At 48.6% G+C, this 23,266-nt stretch overlaps 1 non-coding gene across 1 annotated transcript; it reads right to left on the reverse strand.

Annotated features, from left to right (window-relative positions):
* Nucleotides 1-950: 950 nt before the first annotated feature.
* On the reverse strand, nt 951-1,022 carry Trnaw-cca (transfer RNA tryptophan (anticodon CCA)). Its single transcript has one exon. It is a non-coding gene; the product is annotated as a tRNA-Trp (tRNA).
* Between the last annotated feature and the right edge of the window lie 22,244 nt (nt 1,023-23,266).

Here is a 23,266-nt window from a genome sequence, read left to right on the forward strand (position 1 = left end):
TAGGCAAGCCTGTAAGACAACTTAATGATTGGTGGAGGAGGGCCTGACCTATGGTGGCTGAGACACCTTGGGCAGGTGTTCTCTAAGACAGCAGGTTTAATACCCCATGAGAGCAAGCCAGTGAGCAGCACCTCTGTGGCCTCGGCATCAGCTCCTGCCTCCAAGTCCCTGCCCTGAGTTCCTACCCCCAGCAGTTTTGATGATGAACTGTCATATGGAACTGTGAGTGAAATAAGCCCTGTCCTCCCCAAGTTGCTTTGGTCATGGTGTTTCATCACAGCAATAGTAACCCTAAGACAGTCTACATTCCAAAAGTTTTTATAAAAATCCGATACAGTTCTGGTTCCAAGCACTTTACATAAAAGAACTCAATTTCATGTTTATAATTTTGATGCAGCATACTTTTATTTTCTGCATCAATCTTGCGGGAGAGGAAGAGAATGAAAACAAAGCCATTAACAAAAAAACATCCAGGTCTCATGGTTGTAAATGGACTTGTAGGGATTAGGATGGGCACAGATGTTGAAGACATGACCTCCCGAGAGATGATCATCGCGAGATCAAGAGAAAATGAAACTCCAGGCAAACAGGGAGAGATCTATCTTAAAGCACAGGTTCATCATTGATGGCTCACACCGGTCCAGGAAATCTGGGGGTGGGGGGTTCAGCCCGAGGGGCGAGGCAGGACTCTGACCATTGAGGCTGAGTCAGCGCACCTTCCCTAAGGTCCCACCTCGATTCAGTTGCTGCTGCAGCAGCGCCTCCTGTCGGTCATCGGGAATCATCGCTTTGCAGAGCGTTCGGGTGTTCACGATCTCAAAGAAGAGAAAAAGTTGTGCTTGTCTTTCACGGTGTAAGAAAGACGATTTAATCCGCTACTAATCCAATTTCGTCTTTAAGGATTTGCTGTACTTTATTCTTGTTGGCGAAGTGGAAAAAATAACCTAAGCTGACCCCGACGTGACTTGAACACGCAACCTTCTGATCTGGAGTCAGACGCGCTACCATTGCGCCACGAGGTCACAGTCAGCTAGTGACTCTGCGTCGCTAAAGGCCTCGCTCCACCGGCTCGCTCCTGGGCTCAGGGGTTCGGGGTAGAGCATCAGCGCTCACGGATGCAGGGGAGGGGTTCGGAATCCCGCGGCGCCGGCCAGAACCGCCGCGCGGAGGCCGCCCGGTTGCCAGGCAGCGACAAACGTTTGGCTCTTCCCCTTCAGCCTCTCGCGGCGACCCGCGGGGGACACTCACGAGCGAGGAGGCGCCGAGGAGGAACTGAGGGATGCTCGGGAGCAGGGGGCGCCCGGGGACTGTGGGATCGGGGGACCCGACTGACGGCGGCTGGGAGGCCGCGGGACCCGCCCTGTAAGATGGCGGCCGCCTCTGCGGAGGGCACGGGGTGGCGGGGCTGGGGTGAAGGGACCAGGCGGGCACCGGGCCCGGGGCTGCCCGTCCGGGGTGACGGAGATCAGGGACCCCGGGCCCAGGGCGGCCGATCCGGGAGGGCTGAGATCGGGGACACCGGGCCCGGGGCGGCCGGTCCAGGATGACGGGGACCGGCGGGCACTCGAGCGCCGGCTCTGGTTCTTAGTCCCTTTTTCCCTAGGAGAAACTGGGCGATGCCCAAGCGAACGGCTAGATGAACAAGCAGGAAAGGCGCGCAGCTTTATTAGCTATACAAATAAGCATTTCTTTGAGAAAAGAACAACACGCGGAATAGTCGTAAAACAGAAACACTAGTATTTCTCGGTGCTGTTTCTTCGTCCCGATTGTGACCCGTACGTATGCTAGTGCAGAGATCGCACACAAAGTATCCGAATTTTCACGAAGGGCAAATTCCTAACCAGCACCATTAGCATGTGTTTTTGGATATTTTGAAAGGCCTAATAAATACACACTCATAAACTGAGGTACTCTTACCATCTTAAAATCTACTAAATGATATCTTTGGATCTATTGAACGTTTCATAAAACCTTAAAATGTTGCTTACCCAAAACAACATTCACGGGGCCTAGGATAAAAAACAAAACAAAAAAAAAAACTTCATCAAACTATGAGATTTAACATGAGATACAGATACATAGATTTTTAATGATGATTTCCTTCCTACATAGAGTGTCTCCTATGGATGGCTCACAACCATCTGTAACTTCAGTTCCCGGGGATCTGATGCCCTCTTCTGGTCTCTCTGGGTTGCTATAGATTCCTTTTTTCAGGAATAGTCTTTTGTTTTTCGAAACAGGATTTCTCTAGGTAGCCCTGTCTGTCCTGGAACTCACTCTGTAGACCAAGCTGGCCTCCAACTCAGAGCATATCTAAAGGAATTTCTTTACCTTCTTTAAAAGCGGTTTCTTTCATAAGAAGCTTTCAAAAATACATAATAAACAAACAAACCAACCCGGTCCTGGAAAATATCTCAGTAGTTAAGAGCACTGGCTGCTCCTCCAGAGATCCTGGGTTCAGTTCCCAGCACCCGTATTTGGCAGCTGAAGCCGGGCTTGAACTCCAGTTCCACGGGCTCTTTTGTCCCCTTCTGGTGTCCTTGGGTATTGCATGCACATGGTCCACATACAAATATACTTAGGTATGCATGTGGCTCCTGCACACACGTAAAATAAAATTTACAGCACCTCAAGAATTCATCTGCTGGACTCAGTGAATATCTTTGTATTATCTGAATAGCTTTGTATTTTGTTTTTTGAGTTTAAAATCGTCAGGTTAAAAGTTCAGATGGGAGAGGCTGTTTTCATTGTATCCAGTGTTCAAGGCAGTGTATTTTTTTCTGGAAAATTCTCTCCATACTCTTGGAATAGGACTGTCTATGCTAAATGGATAGGAAAACTGAGAGCAGTTGGGGAATAATGCACTAAAAGTGGGGACCCAAGTTAACCAGCGGGAGGAAGCATTCTGAGTCTATAGGGGACAGCACTCATGGAAGTGGTGAGTCGGAGATTCGTCTGTGTCCCCATCGCCCTGCGTCTCTGCCGCCCTGCGCGTCCCTGCCGTCCTGCTGTGCATCCGGAAAGGCATAAGGAAAACTGGGGCATGCCAATGAGTGCACAGGGCCAGGGAAGATCCGCGAATGTGGCAGTGCTTTGGGACCCGCAGCCCTGGGTCCGTGACCAACCCAGGTGAAAGCGAGTGCGGGGACAAAGCAAGTGAGCCGCGTGGCTCCCACCCTTCACGCCCCAACTTTAAAAGCGTGGCTCTGGGGCCCCAGGGCACTCACCAAAATCCCAAGATTTTACCAGGGACACACAGAAAAGTATTAAAATGGAGGAGGGTTTTTCAAGAAAGGGAAAACAAGGCTGGAGAGATGGCTCAGCAGTTGCAAAGGACTCTCTCTGTATGCATGCCCCGCACCTCACAGCTGCCTGTACCTCCAGTTCTGTGGTCATGGGGATCGGACACCTCTGGCCTCTGTGGGAACCTACACACACACGGGGGGGGAGGGGCTGGGGAGACAGAGAGAGCACAATGGTTTGGAGGAACTGATGCTCTTGTGTAAACGGAAAAAGGCAAATGGGTCCTGGGGTCGCAGGGTAACAGATGTTTACAGGCTCCGTCCCAGCATTTATTTTTCTCTAGAACTATTTACTAATGAAGCAGAAGAGATGGATCAGTGGGTTAGGACCAGGGTTCAGTTCATAGTGGTGAACCTACTATGATTTTGCTAATGGGACACAGTGTTCATCTGCCCTCTCAATTCACGTCTCTATACCCACAGTGCAGTTCTCAGACCTCAGCAGAGAAATTCCTGCACTGGGTGGAAGTCAATACAAAACTCACAGCTAATCAGAGTGTGGAGAGTAAGTGGCTGGAGCACTCTGCCACACACGGAACATCTGTTTGACCCTCCCGCCAAGGCTCAGCCACACCTGGAACATCTACATGACCCTCCCGCCAAGGCTCAGCCACACACGGAACATCTGTATGACCCTCCCGCCAAGGCTCAGCCACACCTGGAACATCTGTATGACCCTCCCGCCAAGGCTCAGCCACACCTGGAACATCTACATGACCCTCCCGCCAAGGCTCAGCCACACACGGAACATCTGTATGACCCTCCCGCCAAGGCTCAGCCACACACGGAACATCTGTATGACCCTCCCGCCAAGGCTCAGCCACACCTGGAACATCTACATGACACTCCCGCCAAGGCTCAGGGGACTGGGGAGGACAGCAGAGAAACAGTGTCTGTGGACTGTTGCACCCATGCATACAGTGGCTGTGGCTGCACAAGATCAAGCCAGTCGGCATTCTAGCATGGAGAGGGACTTCTCATGAGCCCCCACCTCCAGCTGAGGTACTGTTGGCAGCTGATGCTTTCTGGGGGACGGAGAGTCTGTTTCTTTAAAGGCGTGGCTCCTGGTCAACCAATGGATGGCCCTGAACAAGAGTATATGGACAGCACAAAATGGACTCCATGAAATATTGTGTGTGTGTGTGTTGGGGGGGGGGTGTCTATCTATCTATCCGTGGGCACTGGGCAGGCTGTAAGCACCCTTAAAATCCCTATTCACATCAGTGGTGAGTTGTTTATATTGTGAGCGCTCCTTCTGATGCTGGTTCTCCTGTAAAGAAGCAGCGAGTGTGGATAGGGCTTTGGACTCCCCGATCAGCAACTGTCTGGCTCTCCCTGGCTGTAATGGCTGCCTTAAGCCAAAGGACCAGAGGTCGAGCAGACTGGCAGGCTACCCTTACGCTAGCACCAGCCATCTGGAACACTGCAGGGACACCTTGAGAAAATGATCTGGCAACCACAACTGACTGCCCTTGCTCCCAAAGGCACAGCCCAGTCCTCACTGTTTGAAACAACTCTTCCCAGTGTTTCATCATCACGACCCAAATCCATGTCTAAGTAACCCTGCAACTATTTCCACCTTGGTCAGAGGGAGGGTTCTTCCCTAGGAGGTCTGGCAGAGGGGCTGCCGAGACTAGCCTAAGAGTCAGGATGTGATTGGTCCAAACACACAGCTGTGATTGGCCCTAACATCCTTCTTAGGCTATATAACCCTGTTCATCCAATGAGTTGGCAGGGAGACACCCAACTTCCTCTAAAGACGCCATAAGTGATCTTCACTTGACTTCTGTAGTGAGAACCGCGGTGGTAACACAAAGAAGCTAAAGAGGCCACCGAGAGCAGTGGCGATGGTAGAGGTGACAGCGGCAGCTGAGCAGTCATCGTGCCAAGATGAAAAAGCAACAAGGCAGCCCACTGCTTGACAGCAGGAAGAGGCTGCTGGACCAGAGTGGAGCCGAAGCAGGAGGAGGGCGGTGCCAGGAGACTAGAGTGGGTGGGGCTGGCTAATGGAGGATAAAGGAGCAGAGTGTGGAAGCCCAAGTCTGTATTCCTGGAGCTTGGGAGGTGGAGACAGGAGGCTCAGGAGTTCAAGTTCACCCTCAGCTACAAAGCAAGTTCAAGGCCAGCCTGGGCTATGTAAGTCCCAGCCTCATAAAATAAATGAAATGAAAATAATAAAAAGGTTTTAAAGATCCAGAAAACAGAAACTTCAGGCCCTCATCAAAGATCCGTCGGATCCTAAGGATCTCAGACCTCAGAATGAGCGCTGTTAATTGTTCCAGGCACCTGAGGCCTGAACCAGACTGTAACGCTAGAGGGAGCCATGCTCAGCTGCTCAGCCTGCCCACTGCCAGCTGCTTAGACGCCCTGAGGTCTTTGGCCCGTGGCCTGTGCTTTCTATGTGGGTGGAGCAAAAGAGCGACAGCAGGCGACCCAGACTTGTTTCCTAACTGCATAGCCTGGTCATGTGACCCTGCACAGGTTCTGCCACGGGGCCTTGAGGCCTGAAGAGATGACTAAAAGCCATCTCCACATGTTTTCTCCGTTCACCTCCATTAAAGATGTGCACGAGGGTGTGCACGGCGACTTCATTCAGAGCATCCGGAAAGGAAATGACTGTGTGCTGGTCAGTTTTTCCATTAGCTTGACACACACCTATTAGTATCTGGGAAGAGGGAATCCCAATGGAGGAACTGCCTCTATCAGACAAGTCTATAGGGCATTTTCTTCATTGATGACTGATGTGGGTGGGTCAAGCCCACTATGGCAGGTGCCATACCCGGGCAGGTGGACCTGGGCTGTATAAGGAACCTGGAAGCAAGCCAGTGAACAGCGTTTCTTGCGGTCTTTGCTTCAATTACCACCTCCAGGTTGCTAGCCCTATTTGAGCTCCTGCCCTGGTTTCCCTCAGTGAAGGACTGTATGAGGAGACCCCCAAACAGTGGGGATTTCCTCTGAGGACTCCAGATTAGGTACAAACCACGCCCAAACACTGTTTTCACAGATCCTTTATTAAGCAGGAATGAAAAGTTGAAGTGGCTGCTTTCTGACTCGGGCAGAAAACAGCAACAAGTGACCTTTCAGGTGTGAGTCTTAAGAGGAGAAGGGGAAGTCTGTGTGAGAATGGGCTGGGGTGCGATGGTAAAGGAGCTAGGGGACAAGGGAGAAGGGGAAGGAGACAAGGGAAAGGAGGAAGGGGCATTTGTCCCGCAGGGATGTCCCTCTGGATAGAGGGGTACACTCGTAGCACATAGGCAAACGGTTTATAAAGGGGAAACCCCGTGTTAGAATGAGGGGTTTAATTTTAATTGGGAATGTTAATTAGGCAGACCTAAGGGGGCTTCTGATTGCTGGACTTTGGTAGTCGGCCTCAGGAGGAGGAAGTGGCAAAATAAGGGAAGAGACCTCAGTGTCTGGCTTTAGGAATGTAATCTGAGGGTTTTTAGCAGGGCAGAGGGAATGGGGGAGGGCAAGGCCTGCCAGAGTCACATGTTCGAGTGGGCTAGCGTCCCTTCGCTGTGGGATCAGGACAAGTTTGCCAAATAAATGTTTTCCTCCCTAAACTGCCTGTGGCTGTGGTCTTTCTCACGCAATAGAAGGCAAACTAGGACACCACCGGCTGCACAGACCGGAGCACAGACTGCGCGAGTTTCTGAAGGATGGAGGGCAGCTGGGCAAAGGCGCATGCGTGACCTTGCGCTAGTGAGGAAACCTCCCCTTACGTGTAGTTTTTCAAAGGTAAGGACTAGGAGAGGCAGAACCTCCTCAGAGTGGGAGGGAGAGAGCAGGTCACTGTGGGGATAGGACCCTAACCCACATGAGAGGAACCCCTGAGTGAGAGGGATGTGGATGTAGCCGCGCGGAGAAAACTCTGCTTACCGACTGTGAGAGGCAAGACCACTGTCAGTACTGTAGGAGGGGAGCAGCTGTGCTGGCTGCTCCCTAGGGGCAAACCATTCCAGGGACCCATGACCATCCACATGTTCCGGTGGAGGAGGAAGTGCAGAGAAAGAGTATGCGTATCCAGTGCCCCTTGCAGATGCAAGGCCTCCAGTGTTCACTGGGCTCTGCCTTCTCCCCACAGAATCACAGGTTCCCTGGCTGGCCCCGTGGCCAGAGGCACAGGTCATGAAGCTTCCTCCAGGGTCCATCTGCGCAGCCTCTGTTCTCACTTAGGCTGGAAGGTATGCAGATATTTGAGCTGGTCCGAGAAATAGCCAACATCTCCCCCTCCTGAGGCTTCTCTGAGTTCAGGATAGAGTTAGGACCATGTGGTTCTCTAACTCCGTTGTCCTTTCTGTGGCCAGTGTGCCTGGACTCTGGGGACTTAGACCATTGAGCAGGGTCACGACACAAATGATGGTCCTCTGTCCAGGAAGTTCCCAGTGAACCTGCTATTGGGTGTTTTTCTCCCAAGTCAAATAGGCTCAACTTGGAGTATTTCCTACCTCCTCTGCATTGCCTCAAAAATACAGAATCAGAGGCCCTGGCAGTAGAGCCCACTATGTCCTCCACACTCTCTGGCACACTGTAATGACAGCCTGCCTTCCCACGTTTGGGAAGTAACCCAAGATCCCCTAGTGTAACATGAGGGGCCTGCTGGTTGAGGTTTCTGCTCACCCGATACCCCACAGCCAGCAAGCCCCAAAGAAAATCACAAAGAGATCTCCATAAGTTATAAAACTGATTGGCCCATTATCTCAGGCTTCATATTAGCTCTTATCACTTATATTTAACCCGTTATTCTGATCTATGTTAGCCATGTGGCTCAGTACCTTTTTCAGCAGGGCAAATTACATCTTGCTTCTAGGTGGTCTGTGCAGGAGTGTGGAGGGAGCTTCCTGCTTCCCAGCATTCTCCTATTCTCATCGCCCCACCTCTACTTCCTGTCTGGTTGACCCGCCTATATTCCTGCCTGGCCAATCAGCGTTTATTCAAAACATGATTGACAGAATACAGACAATTCTCCTGCACCACCCTAGGACTGAAGTTACTGACAGTTGCAAGCCATCATGTGGGTGCTGGAAATTGACCCCAAGACTTCTGCCAAGAGCAGCCAGTGGTCTTAACTGCTGAGCCATCTCTCCTGCTCCAACTTCCTTTTCTTCTGCAAGCTCGAGTGGGAGACACCCCTCCCCCTCCCTCCCCCACTGCTAAGCACTCACTCCAGCTCTAAGCCACATTCAATTCCTAATTCTGTGCTGTTAGGGTTGGGGGTGGCCCAGCCTCCCTGGAAGTCTAGTCCAGCTCATGTCCCCCTTAGAAATCCTGTATTAGGGGGCTGGAGAGATGCTCCAGCAGTTAAGAGCACTGGCTGTTCTTCCAGAGGTCCCAAGGTCAATTCTCAGCAACCACATGATGGCTCACAACCATCTATATTGAGACTTGGCACCCTCTTCTGTCATGCAGGCATACATGTAGTCAGAACACGGCATACATACTGTGATGTATACAGTATCCTGTCTGCATGTATCCCTGCCCGCCAAAAGAGGGCACCAGATCTCATTACAGATGCTTGTGAGCCATCATGTGGTTGCTAGGAATTGAACTCAGGACCTATGGAAGAGCAGCCAGTGCTCTTAACCTCAAAGCCATCTCTCCAGCTCATAAATAAATCTTTAAAAAAAGAAGAAAGAGGGGCTGGAGAGATGACTCAGTGGTTAAGAGCATTGCCTGCTCTTCCAAAGGTCCTGAGTTCAATTCCCAGCAACCACATGGTGGCTCACAACCATCTGTAATGAGGTCTGCTGTATACATAATAAATAAATGAATAAATAAATATTTAAAAAAAGAAGAAAGAAATTCTGTATTAAAACACAGAATACACAATCTCAGGATTTGTTCACTATTGACAGATTGTTCAGGATAGAGTTGTACAAATTTTGATACTTTTTTCTCTTAAATACAGCTGGAAGAGTGGACAATTTGTCCTCATCACCAGGCCTGTCCTTTTATTAGAGCTGAGCTTTCTCTTCAATGTCACGTTTCCCATGTTTAAATGACTGCCCACTGAGCCGGAGAGAAGCACAGCCCGGGCAGAGCCCTGTGAATGATGCCCCTTTGCTTCCATCCTACTTTGCAGTGCTAGGGGTCTAGGAAGCTGTGTTGTCACTGTCCTACTAAGGTAGAGCAAGGTCACCTGTGGGGACAAGAGATGGAGAGAGCCTCGGAGGCTTTAACACCTCGCTACCTGCAGAACTAAGCCCCAGTCTTTTTAGGTGGTGGTGTGAGTGGATCTGTCCTTTAAAGCTTTCTCCTACTCCCAGCACGATGACGAAAACCAAACAGGGGCGAGGTGGTGCCACAGGTCCCCAAAGGCAAACTGGCCTCAGCTCTGTCTGTATCTTACATGGGAAAAACATTTCTTCACATATAAGAAACTTCTTTTAAAACACCACCCCCACGGCTGGAGACTGAGGCCACACAGTCAAAGAACTTGCCAGGTGAGTGTGAAGACCCGAGTTAGAATTCCCAGAACCACAAAAAAGGCTGGAGAGTGTAGTCCTGGCTTCCCATGGGGTGTGGAGGGGGCGGCATGGAGACAGGAGACTCCCCAGAAGCTTGTGGGTCATCAAAAGAACCAAGGCCCTGCCTCAAACAAGTGTAAAACCTCAGGTGCCAGGGCCAGAGAGATGGCTCAGTGGTTAATGGCACTGGCTGCTCTTCCAGAGGACCTGGGTTTGATTTCTAGCACCTACATGGCAGTTCCAGGGGATCTAGCACACACACACACACACACACACACACACACGCGGCAAAATGCCAATCCTCAAGTGTCGGACTCTGAACTCACATCTGTGTCATGGCACACACATTCCCTTATCAAACTCATGAATGTGTGTACATGCTCACACATACCCGTGCGTGCACGAGCACGCACACACACGCATGTGTGTGCACGCACACACACACACACACACACCACCTTTATCATTAGCAGGAAATCACCAGCCCTCGCCCCTGTCCAGCAACCAAAGAAAGGGCCAATTCCATGCCCTGATTTGGGGCAGCCTAGATCTCACTTAACAGTGCTGTCCCTTTCCTCCCGCACCCCGTTTCCCTTTTAACTGAAAGGCTCACTCTGTCTGCCCCAGTTTTACTTCACTGCTGAGACAAAAGTGACCACACGTCTGCATCACCATGGACGGATGCCAGTGGCTGCAGGTGTGGGTTCCAGTGCCAAATGCATTGAGGTCACCTGTGAACTCTTTATCCTTTCAAAGCATAGATACTGAACCAAAATGAAACCAAACACGAAGGACAGGTGGGAAAACTGGGGGAAGCCAGCGAAGGCTGGGAGAGCCAGGGAATCCATGAGCAAATGTGCGGAAAGCTCGTGTGGGCTCCAGAGCCAGGATCTCATGGCTGCAGGAGACTGGAGCACTCTGCTGCTGTCTTTTCTGGCAATGGTAAAGGGTTATTTTGAGAGTAGCTCTCCAAAAAAAAAAAAAAAAAAAAAAAAAAAAAAAAAAAAAGAGAGAGAGAGAGAGAGAAATCCTTTGAGAAAGTAATTTACATCTGTAAAGGAAGTACTGGGCATAACAAGCCTGCGCCCAGGAAGAAGGATGCTCCTGATAGCTGCCAAGGGCAAGAGATGGCATATCACACACATCACACACATCACACACAGCACCTCCTTGTGTGGATTCCTTTGTACTGGGGGTACTCAGGGAACATGGGGCATCTGAGGCTTCCTCTAAGCAGCCTCTACCGGCCTAAATCCTCCCAGAGCACTGTTTCTCAACTTGTGGGTCATGACTCCTTTCGGGAGGGTTCGGAGGTCAGACAACCTCTTTGCAGGCACCTAAGATCAGCCGAATATCAGCCGATTCATAACAGTAGCAAAATTACACCTATGAGGTGGCATCGAAAATAACCGCATGGTTGGGGTCACCACAACGTGAGGAACTGCGTTCAAGGGTCGCAGCATTAGGAAGTTGAGAACCGCTCCTCTAGAGGGCCTCGCTGTCACTAACCGCCTTCTCAGGAACCTTATCAGCCAGGGGAGACTAGCACAGACCACATCAGAGATCAGTCACCAGATACAGTGTGGGTGACTCTGAGAATCACCCACACAGGAAAGCCTCTACCTACTCTAGAGGTCAGAGAGGCGAAAGTGGCTCATTTCAAGTGGACTCTCTTCCCAGAGCAGCAGAGGGTGAGGTCACTGGGAGTAGATTTCTGTCCACAGAAGGCTCCAAACTAGCCGGGAGTGGTTATGTTTAGCCTTCACAGTCTTTACAAAGCAGGGTGCCATGTACCAACTACCATTTGCTATGCAGGGGAGCTGCCCAAGTGAGTCACAGGCCTTTCTTTTGTGGCTGATTTAATTCACTTAGTATAATGTCCCTAAGTGTCACCCCCGTGGCACAAACATGCTGGCTCACATACATGTGCCATAGCATATGTGTGGAGGTCAGAGGATAATCTGTGAAAATCAGAATCACATTTCCTGACTTGACCTGAAATTTTAGCTACCTGGGAGGAAAGAGGCAGGAAGATTGCAAGTTCAAGGCCAGCTTAGTCAACTTAGCAACTCTGTTTTAGGATTAAAAATTAAATAAATAAAAGGTGGATGTGAGTTGGCTCAGTGGGTAAAGATATTTGCTGTCAAGTCTGAAGACCTAAGTTGAATCCTTGATACACACATGGAAGAAGGAAAGACTTGACCTCCACGTGTAATGTGAGCCGGCATGCCTGAGATGATCACTCACATAAATACTAAATAAATAAATATGTAAAAGAAGGGTCTGGCCAAAGATGTAGCTTACTGGTAGAGTGCCTGTTTATGGAAATCAAGACCCCAGGTTCAATGCCAGACCAGGAGAGAGCAGTCCCCAGCTCTAACATGAAACGATGTGGTATCGGCGTAATAACGACGTGAAAGTGGGTGTATCGGCCAATGGGACAGGACAAAATCTTGAAATAAACCCATGAATAAGCATCTGATCCTTGGCAAGCTGTCAGTAAGACACAATGCAGAAAGGAAGGTTTCTTCAACAAATGCGGCTGGGAAAACTAGATATTGAACACGGAAAATAATGGCGGTGGATGAACTATCATCTCACATCAATACAAAAATCAGTGCAAAATCAATTAAAGATATTAAGATTCAAGGAGAAGGTAGCAGAAATGCTTCATGGTGTCAGAATGAGCAGTGAATTTTGTTTGTTTGTTTTGGTTATTGTTTTGTCTTGTTTTTCGAGACAGGACTTCTCTGTAGCTTCGGAGCCTGTTCTGGAACTAGCTCCAGCTCTTGTAGTCCAGGCTGGCCTCGAACTCACAGAGATCCGCCTCTCTCAGCCTCCCGAGTACTGGGATTAAAGGCGTGCGCCACCACCCGGCCCTGGGCAGTGAAACTTTAATGTGACAAAGCACGAGAAACAAACTGAAAAACAGACACAGGACCTTGTCAAAGCACAGCGCTTCAGAGCAGCGACAGGAACAGTCAGCAGCTGGAAATGGGAACGGGAGAAAATATACATGTCATGTAACTTAACAAAGGTTTCACATCCACAACCTGGATAGAACTCACTAACCTCAAAAGCAAAAACAAACAGCGCCAAACAGGTAGATGTCTCTCTAGGGATGCTGCTCAAAGGTCAGGAGGTTCATGAAAGCATGCTCAGCATCCCTAGCCATCAGGAAACGCAAGTCAAAATGAGTTATTGATCCACATGTGGGTGTTATAAACATACAAAGACATCTAGAGCTGGTGAAAATGTAAAGATAGGGCCCTTGCACACTGTGGGCTGAAAAGAAAGAGAATACAGTTGCTATAGAATAGCATATTGAGTCTCCTGAAAAAATAAAAATAGAACTACCATATGGTCCAGAAACCCCACTTCTGAGCACTTATTTAAAGGAAGTGAAATTAGAATCTAGAGGAGATATTTGCAAAATCGTGTTTATTACAGCTTTATTCACAATAGCCCAGAGGCAGAAGCAACTCGAGCATCCATTCAAACTGCAGCGGCGTATCTAGTCTGAGGGATCCACACAGCTGTAAACAAGAAAGGAATGCTGGCCCGTGTGGCGCAGAGAACCCCTGGGAAATATGAAATAATATGATGACAAAAGGACAGAGGCTGCTTTACTCCGTTTCTGAGGTGGGGAAGGTCAGTGCACAGAGAAGAGAATGTGCTGGGGGGAGGGGCGGGTGGAAGCTGCTATTGATCTCCTGTGGGACTTAGCAGGCTGAATGAGTAATTGAGATCTGTCAATCACACAACACCTGCAGCTAACAATGCCGCCGCCTGCACTGAAATCTCTGCAAGAGGGAAGGCCTTGTGCAAAACCTTAAGACATGAAAATAGGATTGTATAATATAGTCCACTGTCTGGGTTGTTTTAGTTTCTCGACAGGCTCTCTGGCCCACGCTGACCTTGAATTCCCAGTAATCTCTGACAGAAACTGTTTCACAGGTTCCTCAGGGATGCTGACAGAATCCACCAGCAATCCTTCTGTTTTTCCTGTCAGCACTCAGCCCAGGCTGAGCCTAGGATGCCATCTTGGGCATAGTCAGTAGGCCTGTCCTTTAGGGATGCTTGGGGTTTTCCTTTGTACCTAATGGGGTGAATTAACAAGATGACAGGAGACCCCTCCTTTATTCTTCTAGAGAGGCTCAGGATTAACACAATCTACAGATCTATGCATCCAAATTTTGCACAGGAAATTCAGAAACCAGTTAAGATTTGCTTTGCCAGAGATGAGATCAAGCCAGAACACTACAGGGAAGTTATAAGAGGCTTGGTAAAGTGGATCAAGGTAAAGACGCTTGCTGCCAAGCCTGGCACCCTGAGTTTGAACCCCTGACCCCACATGGTGGGAGGAAAGAGCCAACTCCCACAGCTCGTCCCCCGACCTCACCCGCATTCTGTGCAACCGCCCCACCTCATGAAAATAAAGTTCCGCCCAGAACACTGCACCACATAAGACTTTCAAAAGCAGAAGAGGAAAAGGTGTGGGGGTACACACCTGCTATTCCAGTCCTTGGTGGGTGGAGGGAGGGGGATCTGGAGGTGGAGGCCAGCCTGATGTAGAGAGAGAGAGAGAGGAGGAGGGCCTGTCCCTTACAGACAAAGCTGGGGCACTGTCATCACCACCTGCCTGGCAAGTCCTGGTATACAAAAGTCTTCAAGCTGAGATCAACGTCTGTTAGAGAACAACACACAAAGATGAAAAGAGAAAGCTTGTCACTAAAAGGAGATACATAGACAAGTGCAGACTCCCGCAACATGATAACCGTGCAGCCAAACAAGTTTTAATTCTCACGTAGGATTTAAAAGATAGAAGAACACAGTAACCATAGCTACAAAACTGTCAGTGGGTACAAGCGCATGGAAGGATGTGATCTGTGCCACTCATAACTAAGTGTGCAGGAAATATAAAGGATCACAATTTAAAAATACAATTAAGTTATCCATTTAGAGACATTGTTATAAATAGAAAATGTTCCTCCTCAGTCATCATGGAAACTACAAAGAAAATACCTCTAGAAGATACTGAAAAGAAAAAGGATACGAATCAAACTGTCACTGAAAAAAAAAAAATCAGGGCAGACATGGTAGTACATGCCTTTCATCCCAACACTCAGGAGGCAGAGGCAGTTTGTGAGTTTGAGGCCAGTCAAGGCTACCTGGTGTGGCCATGTTTCAAAGGGGGAAAAAAATCAAAGCATAAAGTCAGAAAAGAGGAAAAGAGAAACAATAATAACTGTACAAGATACAGAAAATAATTAAATAGAAAAGTCTTCCCTATTGATTGGTTTTGTGTGTGTGTGTGTGTGTGTGTGTGTGTGTGTGGTTGAACCCAGAACCTTGGGCGTGCTAGAACAGCACTCTACCATTAAGCTATGTCTATAACATACACTGCTTACTGGAGATGTAAGTAGATTAAACTGTAATCAAAAAGCATGGAGTAGATGAATGGATTTTTTTTAAAATCCAGATTGAAATATAAGTTACCTACAAAAAACCACACTCTAAATACAAGAACATAGCTGGCGGATGGGAAAGGGCAGAAATTGGTATTCCATGCAGCGGATAAACCAGGAAGAACAGAGCTGGCCTTTCACAGATGGCAAATAGCTCCAGTCAAAAACTCACAAGAAACAAACTCAGCATTACATAATCAAAGCCATTGCAGGAAGATGGAAATGATAAGTGTGTGTGTCCTTCTTCTTATGAGCTGTGAATGTGTGCACTTAACTCTCGTGGGGCCGTCTTTGCTCTTCTCCGCTGTACTCTGTGACACAACATACTTGTTTCTACCAATGGGGTGGGGGGGCTAAACCTCCAATCACTAATGATAAGAACATAAATTGCTAGGATGCAGTCTGGTTATTTTGATGTGTAATATGACTTGATACAATTGCTTTGCTCATAATTTATGCAAATGCAACAGAGACTGAGTGAATCTTTTTTTTTTTTTTTGGTTTTTCGAGACAGGGTTTCTCTGTGGTTTTGGAGCCTGTCCTGGAACTAGCTCTTGTAGACCAGGCTGGCCTCGAACTCACAGAGATCCGCCTGCCTCTGCCTCCCGAGTGCTGGGATTAAAGGCGTGCGCCACCACCGCCCGGCGACTGAGTGAATCTTTAAACTTCATTTTGTCAGGCTTGCAGGATGGTTGCATGGGGAAAAGGGCTTCAGGCGTGGCTGACAGCTGTGCTGCCTGAGGAGCTGTAGAGCTCTTGGATGGGAGGCACAGCTTGGAGAAGTGGGCCACAGCAGAAGAGAGACATGAAGGATCATCACCTGGCCCTACTTTGGATCCCAGCTCTGTTTCCTGATTTGCTAAAATGTGAGGCACCTCTGCCACTTACTACAGTCACCGTGACCTCCTCTCCACCTTCCCGCAATGGCAGACTGAAATCAGGAGCCCAAAGAAACCTCTTCCACGAGGCTGCTTCTGCCTGCCATTTTGTCACAGCCATGAGAAAAGTAAGAAATAAAACAGGGCATCTCGCTGCTCATCGCCAGCACAGAAGCCCAGATCTGGGACAGCAATCACATGAAGCTCATGAAGGCAACGTGAGGCTGTCTCAGACACTAGCTCCACAAAGGACACCGGAGATCTGCAGCACCATTCACGCAAGTGGCATATGAGTCAAGATGAGAAGCCGAGGTCTGGAACGGAGCGTGGCAGGCACTGCACACAAACTCGGTCAGCCAAGGATTTAAAAAAAAATAATAATTCAAGCTGGCTCTACCGAGAACACATCAATAGCTGGAAGGGATTACTAAAAGTTAAGTATAAATAATTATTTCTAGAAAAAAAATGCTTTTGAAATTCCAATTTGAATGTTTTTCTACTTAAAATCTGAAGTAAAGCATCCATTTGTTTAAAACATCTTGGGGTTGAGAATTTCAGATCTCTGTGCACTGTGAACACGGGAATCACCGTGAAGCACTCTCTTCAGGGTAGGCAGCAGCTGGCCCAGGGCTTTCAGGCCATGGTCATTATAAGGATCCAGATGCATGGATGTCACATGCATACTGGCATTCAGGGCAACTTTCAGCTCTGTCTTCTCTGCATTCTTCACCTATAGATAGCTGATTGGTCCAGCAGTTTGCCAAAAAGATTATTTTTTTATCCCAAAGTAGAGGATGCGAGAAAAAGAGGAACTAAGCCTTTAGGAACTAAGGGGGACAAAGCTGGCATTGGGTGCTAGCAAATTGTCTCCCAGTCAGGTGTATTAACCCCAGGCAAAGCCACGACTAGGAAAAGATGAACATTAAAAACTGTGTGTGGGAGCTAGAGAGAGAACTCAGTGGGTAAAGCTTGCTGTGCCCGCATGACAGCCTGGGACCGGTTCCCTCATCCTGCGCGGAAGTCAGATGTGGTGGTGTGTACCCATAATTCCAGTGCCAGAGAGGAGGCAGGCAGATCCCTGGGGTTTGCCAGCCAGTCTAGCCCAAACAGTGAGCTCCAGTCTCAGAACACACACATGTACGCACACGCAAGTACACACACACACACACACACACACACACACAAGTCCAGTAACTGAAATTGGAACAAGCACAACTCAGATTTGAACCAGCAGAAGAAAGGGCAAGTGATCCTCTTTGTGTATTGAAAAATTCACACAAAGAGGATAAAGAATGAGGAAAAAAGAACAACAAAGCTTCAAAGGTTGAAGCAATTCATAGAATAAGGAATTGCCTCATTCCTTATCATGCCTGAATCATAAATAACCATCAGTTAAAATCTTTAATTTAGGGGCTGTAGCGATGACTCAGTAGTTGAGAGCACTGGCTGTTCCTGTAGAGGACATAGGTTCAATTCCCAGCTCTCAAGCTGTCATGGGAGACAGAACAGAGCTGTGCCCCTGTCTCCCATCCCTCTAACCACTGACAAAACCTGCTCACTGATAAACGTCTGTGTCTATCATGCAACAGAGAAAAGTTGAGAAATAGGGGTTTACTAGACTTTGAGGGAACTAAAATGTCTCTGAAAATAAAAGCCACCCGGGGCCTCGCAGCTCACAGCCTCTACAAGTCACCTGGGCAAAACAGCGACATTTCTAAAGGGCAGGGCAGCCCTCGCACTTAAAATCCCACTTCTAGGGCTGGAGAGATGGCTCAGAGGTTAAGAGCACTGGTTGTTCTTCTATAGGTCCTGAGTTCAATTCCCAGCAACCACATGGTGGCTCACAACCATCTGTAATGAGATCTGGTGCCCTCTTCTGGCCTGCAGGCATACAAGGAGGCTGAACACTGTGTACAAAATAAATAAATAAATCTTAAAAAAAAAAAAAACCCACTTCTAATATGGACGAATAACTTTGGTTCATCTCCCTCACAAAGGAAACTAATGGACCAAGAAGAGCTCTAAGAGACCTCAGCTGGGCCATCTATAGCCGGCCCCTCTGTACCATGCCCAGATCATCCCAGGAGGGCTTTCAAAGCACCCTCACTGGTCCCCACCATGTTGGGCAGGTGGCATATCCAAGATGTGTTAGAGGCCAGGCATGGGGGACTCATGTCTTTAATCTCAGCATTTGAGAGGCCAAAGAAGGAAGACTGCCAAGAGCTCAAAACAAGCCTGGACTACACAGCAAGTTCCAGTCCAGCTTAGGCTAAAGAGTGAGACCTTTCTGAACACCTCTCCCCGACCAATGACAGCTGTAGGAGACCTGGTCCCGTCAGCCGGTCTCCTGACATGCACGGGTTCTTAGCGCAAGGTGCTACAAAAGGCTTTCCTCTGCCAGCTTTGCGGGGGACCTGAGGATAGGTGGATTCCACTGAAGCTATGGACGGTAAGGAAAGAGATTGGGTCCTCTTGTGATGCATGGGATGCCCACGTGGCCTGAGAGCACTGTCATTCAGAAATGAGGCAGGTCATTCTGGGTGCTCCTGCGCGCACACACCATCCTCTGCGAAAGTGAAACAGATAAATCAGACTCCAAGGGTCCATCCGTCCATCCTGTGCTCTTCCTGGGAGGGTTAACACTCCACTGAGCCTTGCTGGAGATGAGAGGCACCCCACAGGCAAGCATTGCACTCTCCTTTGGCAAGCTATGAAGATGGGTTGAGACCATGTCCTGTGCCCTGGTTAGCCCAGTTCTCTCGTATCATGCTCAGTGTTCTAAAGGATTCCTCTCTTTTCTGTAAAGCCTAAACTATAAAATCAGAAGGACAGAGAAGCATCCACCACCCCATCAACCAATCCAGAGATTTGGGGTACAGTTAGGTATCTTGGAGGAAAAGCAGGCTGTCTCTACACAAGGGAGGGCTCCTGTAAGTGTTCTGATGTGACCATCAAAGGAAAAGAACAAACCAATTGAGCTCATGCCTTCCACACAAGCCAGCTCCCCAGGAGGACTAGAGTGGGGTTCCCACAAGGACTTCAGCCTTATATTTTCTAGACTGATATTGGGCCATTCTAACAAGCCCACTGTCATTGCCATAGATAGCCTTTGGTGGCCCATGTTAATTGGTTTTCATTACTAGTACAACTTGAAACAATCAACTTATAAAGAAGAAAGGTTCATTTGGGCTCCCAGTTTCGGAGGCTTCTGCGTGAGGTTAGCCCCACTCCTCTGGGCCCGCGATGAGGCAGTACATGAAGGCACCTGTGCAAGCTTCTCGCATCACAGTGGCGGGGAAGTAAAGTGAGAAGGGGCTGGGGTCCCAAGATCCCCTTCAATGGCACATCTCAATGACCTAACTTCCTCCCATTGGGTCCCATGCCTTAAAGTCCTACCAATAATACCGTGAAACTAGAAACAAACCTTTAACAAGTGGGCCTTGGGGGAAATTGGCCCAAACTCTGGCCTGTCTAGCTTGAATTAGTGATTTCAATTACTTTAAGACCCACACTTTACTAAAAGTCAGTATTCTACTTTCTAACACTGCTTTGTTTTTCTGCACTACCAGCCTTGGGCCCCAGAAGCCTGTACTCACCCTGACAAGTCCCTACAGCATGCCCAGGACAGATACGGTATGTAAGACTTGCTAGGTACCGTCCTTGTTTGGGACAGGGACAGCTACGTGTGGGTTTGGAAACAAAGGCAAGTTGAACTACATAGCTCGTCACACAGATTCACAAAGCTCTGACAACTGAACGACTCATTTGAAAGGTGAAATAAACCTCTTACCCAGGACGGTCTTTCTGCAGGTTCTGGAGCCATGCGATTCCAGCATCCCATCACCCGTCACCAGGGCATTTCAGCTGGGTGCTCTGGCAGCTGCTTATCAGGCAAACTTGGGGAAGCTGTGAAAGCACACATGGCGAATGATGCTGCCGGGTCCTCATGCCTCATCCATGAGCATGCCCGGGCTGTCGGCTGCATCTACCTGGCCGTAGAGATGAGGGTGTGATGGCTAACCATCTTCGTCAACTCAACTAGTTTAGAGTCAGCCGGAAGACATAAAGTACATATCTGAATGTGTCTGGAAAGGCCTTTCAGTGCTGTGGGACAATCCTCTTGCACACTGTAAAGATTTGTCACTCAAATTTATATAATAAAATGCTGATTGGCCAGTAGCCAGGCAGGAAGTATAGGCAGGGCACCCAACACTACGGATGACAGGAAGAAAAAGGGTGGAGCCAGACAGTTGCCGGCAAATGCAGAGAAGCAAGATGAGAATGCTGTACTGAGAAAATGTACCAAGTTACATGACTAAACATAGATATAAATTATGGGTTAATTTAAGTGTAAGAGTTAGCTAGTTGAGCTATCAGCCGAGAATTTACAATTAATATAAGCCTCTGTGTGATACTTTGGAAGCAGCTTCCAGAATAGGAAAGCTCTGTCTTCATATGGCACCCAATGTGGGACGCCAGATGAAGCACAAATCTAATTAATCTTACCAATAAAAGCCAGGAGTCAAAAATCAGAATAAAACCTAAAAGAACAGAGAAGCTGAGGAGCAGCCATAGTCCCTTCCCACTTCTTGGCAAGCCAGTCAGGAGTATTAAGTGAGGAGAAAGACCCACTCTAAATGTGGATGGACCATCCCATGGGCTAAGATTCTGGATATAATAAAGTGGGAAAAGAAAAAGCCAGCAATAGACAGTATCTTCTTTTCTTGGTTTGGTTGGCCATGAAGCAAACAGCTGTCATGCACATTGGGCTCCTGTCACCATGGGCTCTCTGTCCAACACACAGGACCAAGTGACAATGAACCAGGCCCTCTTAAACCATAAGCAAAGCCAGTCTTTCCCTCTCAGCTGGTCTGTTCATGTACTGGTCACAGAAACAAAAACACAACACGGCTAGGATTTCTTTTTGTCTCTGTAACGTTTTTACCAAATTACACAGGGTCAGTCCTGTGTATTGAATGCGTGGAGAGAATATTGGTGGAGAGAATATTCTGGGTTGGCAAGAGAACTTCATTTTTTAGAAACTTCCTCAAACATACAAGTTCCAGATTCCAAGTGTTTATAGGTGGGCAGTTGGCAAAGGGTTTGTCACGACTCGAGCCCAGCTGTGTTTCCTTATTGCTCACCACCAACCGATGCTGGTCAGCGTTTGCTACAGCCACAGCCCATTTCAAAGAGCACAGGTCTGTTCATCGGTTAGGAAAGTAACACCACAGCAACAGATCAGCTCCGTGTCTCATTTGCTCAATGCAGTCAAAGTTTATTCTGGCTCCTGGTGTGGCTTCCTGCAGGGCAGTGAGATGGGGCTGCTGCACGTGGCAAGGGACTTCAGAACACTTGGCCCCTTGCATCTCGTGAACCCGCCATCTTCAACACTAGGGGAATTCAGAATTAAGGGGCTCCAAGGCATGACAGCCATCTCTAACTCAGAGACCTGTGACAAAAGAATCTTGGGGCCCTGGGTTACAGTCTGGTGGATCTTAGGACCAATACTGAAAGCCCAGTACTAGTTTGGAGGGTTGCTTAGAGGTATCTCAGGGCTCATAAATGGGACAGTTGGTCCTCATCAGACCTTTATGGAATGGAGCCTAGGTCAGGTCACTAGGGATCCAACCCTCAGTGGGAGTTAGTGTAGTTCTTATGACTACCCTCTCTCTCTGGGGCGGGGGACTTCCTGTCTTGGCGCATGAGGACTCCTTACACACACTCTTCCCATGCTATGCCAAGCACCACAAGATTCTCACCAGAGTCAAGCTGATACCGGCACATACCCTTGGATCTCCAAAACGGTGAGCTAAATAAATTTCTCTTGATAACATACTTGGCTTTGGGTATTTTACAATAGGAATGAAGAAATGGAACACACATCAGAAGCCGCCTAACTGGGGGCAGAATCGTAAGGTTGCCTGGCTGTCTGAAGAGACTTGTAAGGGTGAAGGCTCTGTTGAATAAGGGATCTGACATCAGAGATCTTGGGTTCCAGTTCTGGTTTGTCTGTCACTAGTTGTTTTAACTGATACTGAGACACATCACTTCTCTAGGTTTCTGTGTCCCCCTCTATACAAATGTATATTGTTCATACTGATGGTTTTCTAGCTTAAGGGGAAGATGTTTGGGAATGCTTTGAAAGATAGAAGGTGCACAGTAAATATCATGGAATATTCATTTTCCTGCAGAAGCTTCTCTAGCTGAGCCAACGTCTCCCATCTGCTCAGTGAGTAAGAAGAGGTTGACCTTGGAGTTTCCTCCAAGTTCCTGTGGGAGGGGATCCTAACTGCACAGCACCGCCCTCTCAGTCCTCAGAGGCCCTTGTGTCCTGAGCCAGCCAGCCCCAGTCTCTGGAAGACTTTGTAGCTCATGTGCCTACCAGATGACAGTGGATGGACCCTGTGATTCTCCCAGAAAGACTTTCTCCACAAACACCACATATTGTCTAGACCCTGTCCCCATGTAAGGCCCAGTTTCCAAAATGGGGCACCCTCATTTGCCCTTACCCCACCCACCCTCCTTCCCAGCTCTGCAATCTGTCTACGTTGTGTATTTTGTCTATCAGTCCTAGACCATGTCCTCTGCTGCCCCTCAAAATTTCTCCGAGCTGGACACGGCGGCAGAAGCATCCAGGAAAAAAAAGAACATCTTGATTTCAGCAGAGCCGTGAACAGCACATCTTCCAATGTCTGTGTATTAACGCCAGCCTGGATATCAGGTTCCTGCTTCTCCACTGGGCAGCTGGGCAGTCTTACTTGAGACTCTGTTTTGGGTTTGCATCTGTGAAATGCGGGGTTTAGACAGAGGGAGCGTGCTGCAATTCTGAGATTGGAGGTGCAACTGGGGAAAAATCCAGTGTCACCCACTGGCCAGCCCTGCACAATGGAGCCTGGTTTCTCCTTTTTCCAGTCTGGCCAAGGTCTCCCTGTCAAGCCTCCTTTTTGTCTTCTGCTGAAACAGATGCCGGCTCCCCATTGACAGAGCAGCAGAATCTGCTTCTCTGGGGACCAACAAAAGGATCAGACTCAAAGCCCTTGTGAACAAGCCTGCAAAGGTGGCCGTGCTCTTGGCCCTTGGCCAAAGCCTCCTGCCACCACCAAGTCAGGGCATGATACTCCTCAGATCACTTTGAATTTCAGTGTCCC

This window comes from Chionomys nivalis, chromosome 7 (genome assembly GCF_950005125.1).
Source record: "Chionomys nivalis chromosome 7, mChiNiv1.1, whole genome shotgun sequence".
NCBI lineage: Eukaryota > Metazoa > Chordata > Mammalia > Rodentia > Cricetidae > Chionomys > Chionomys nivalis.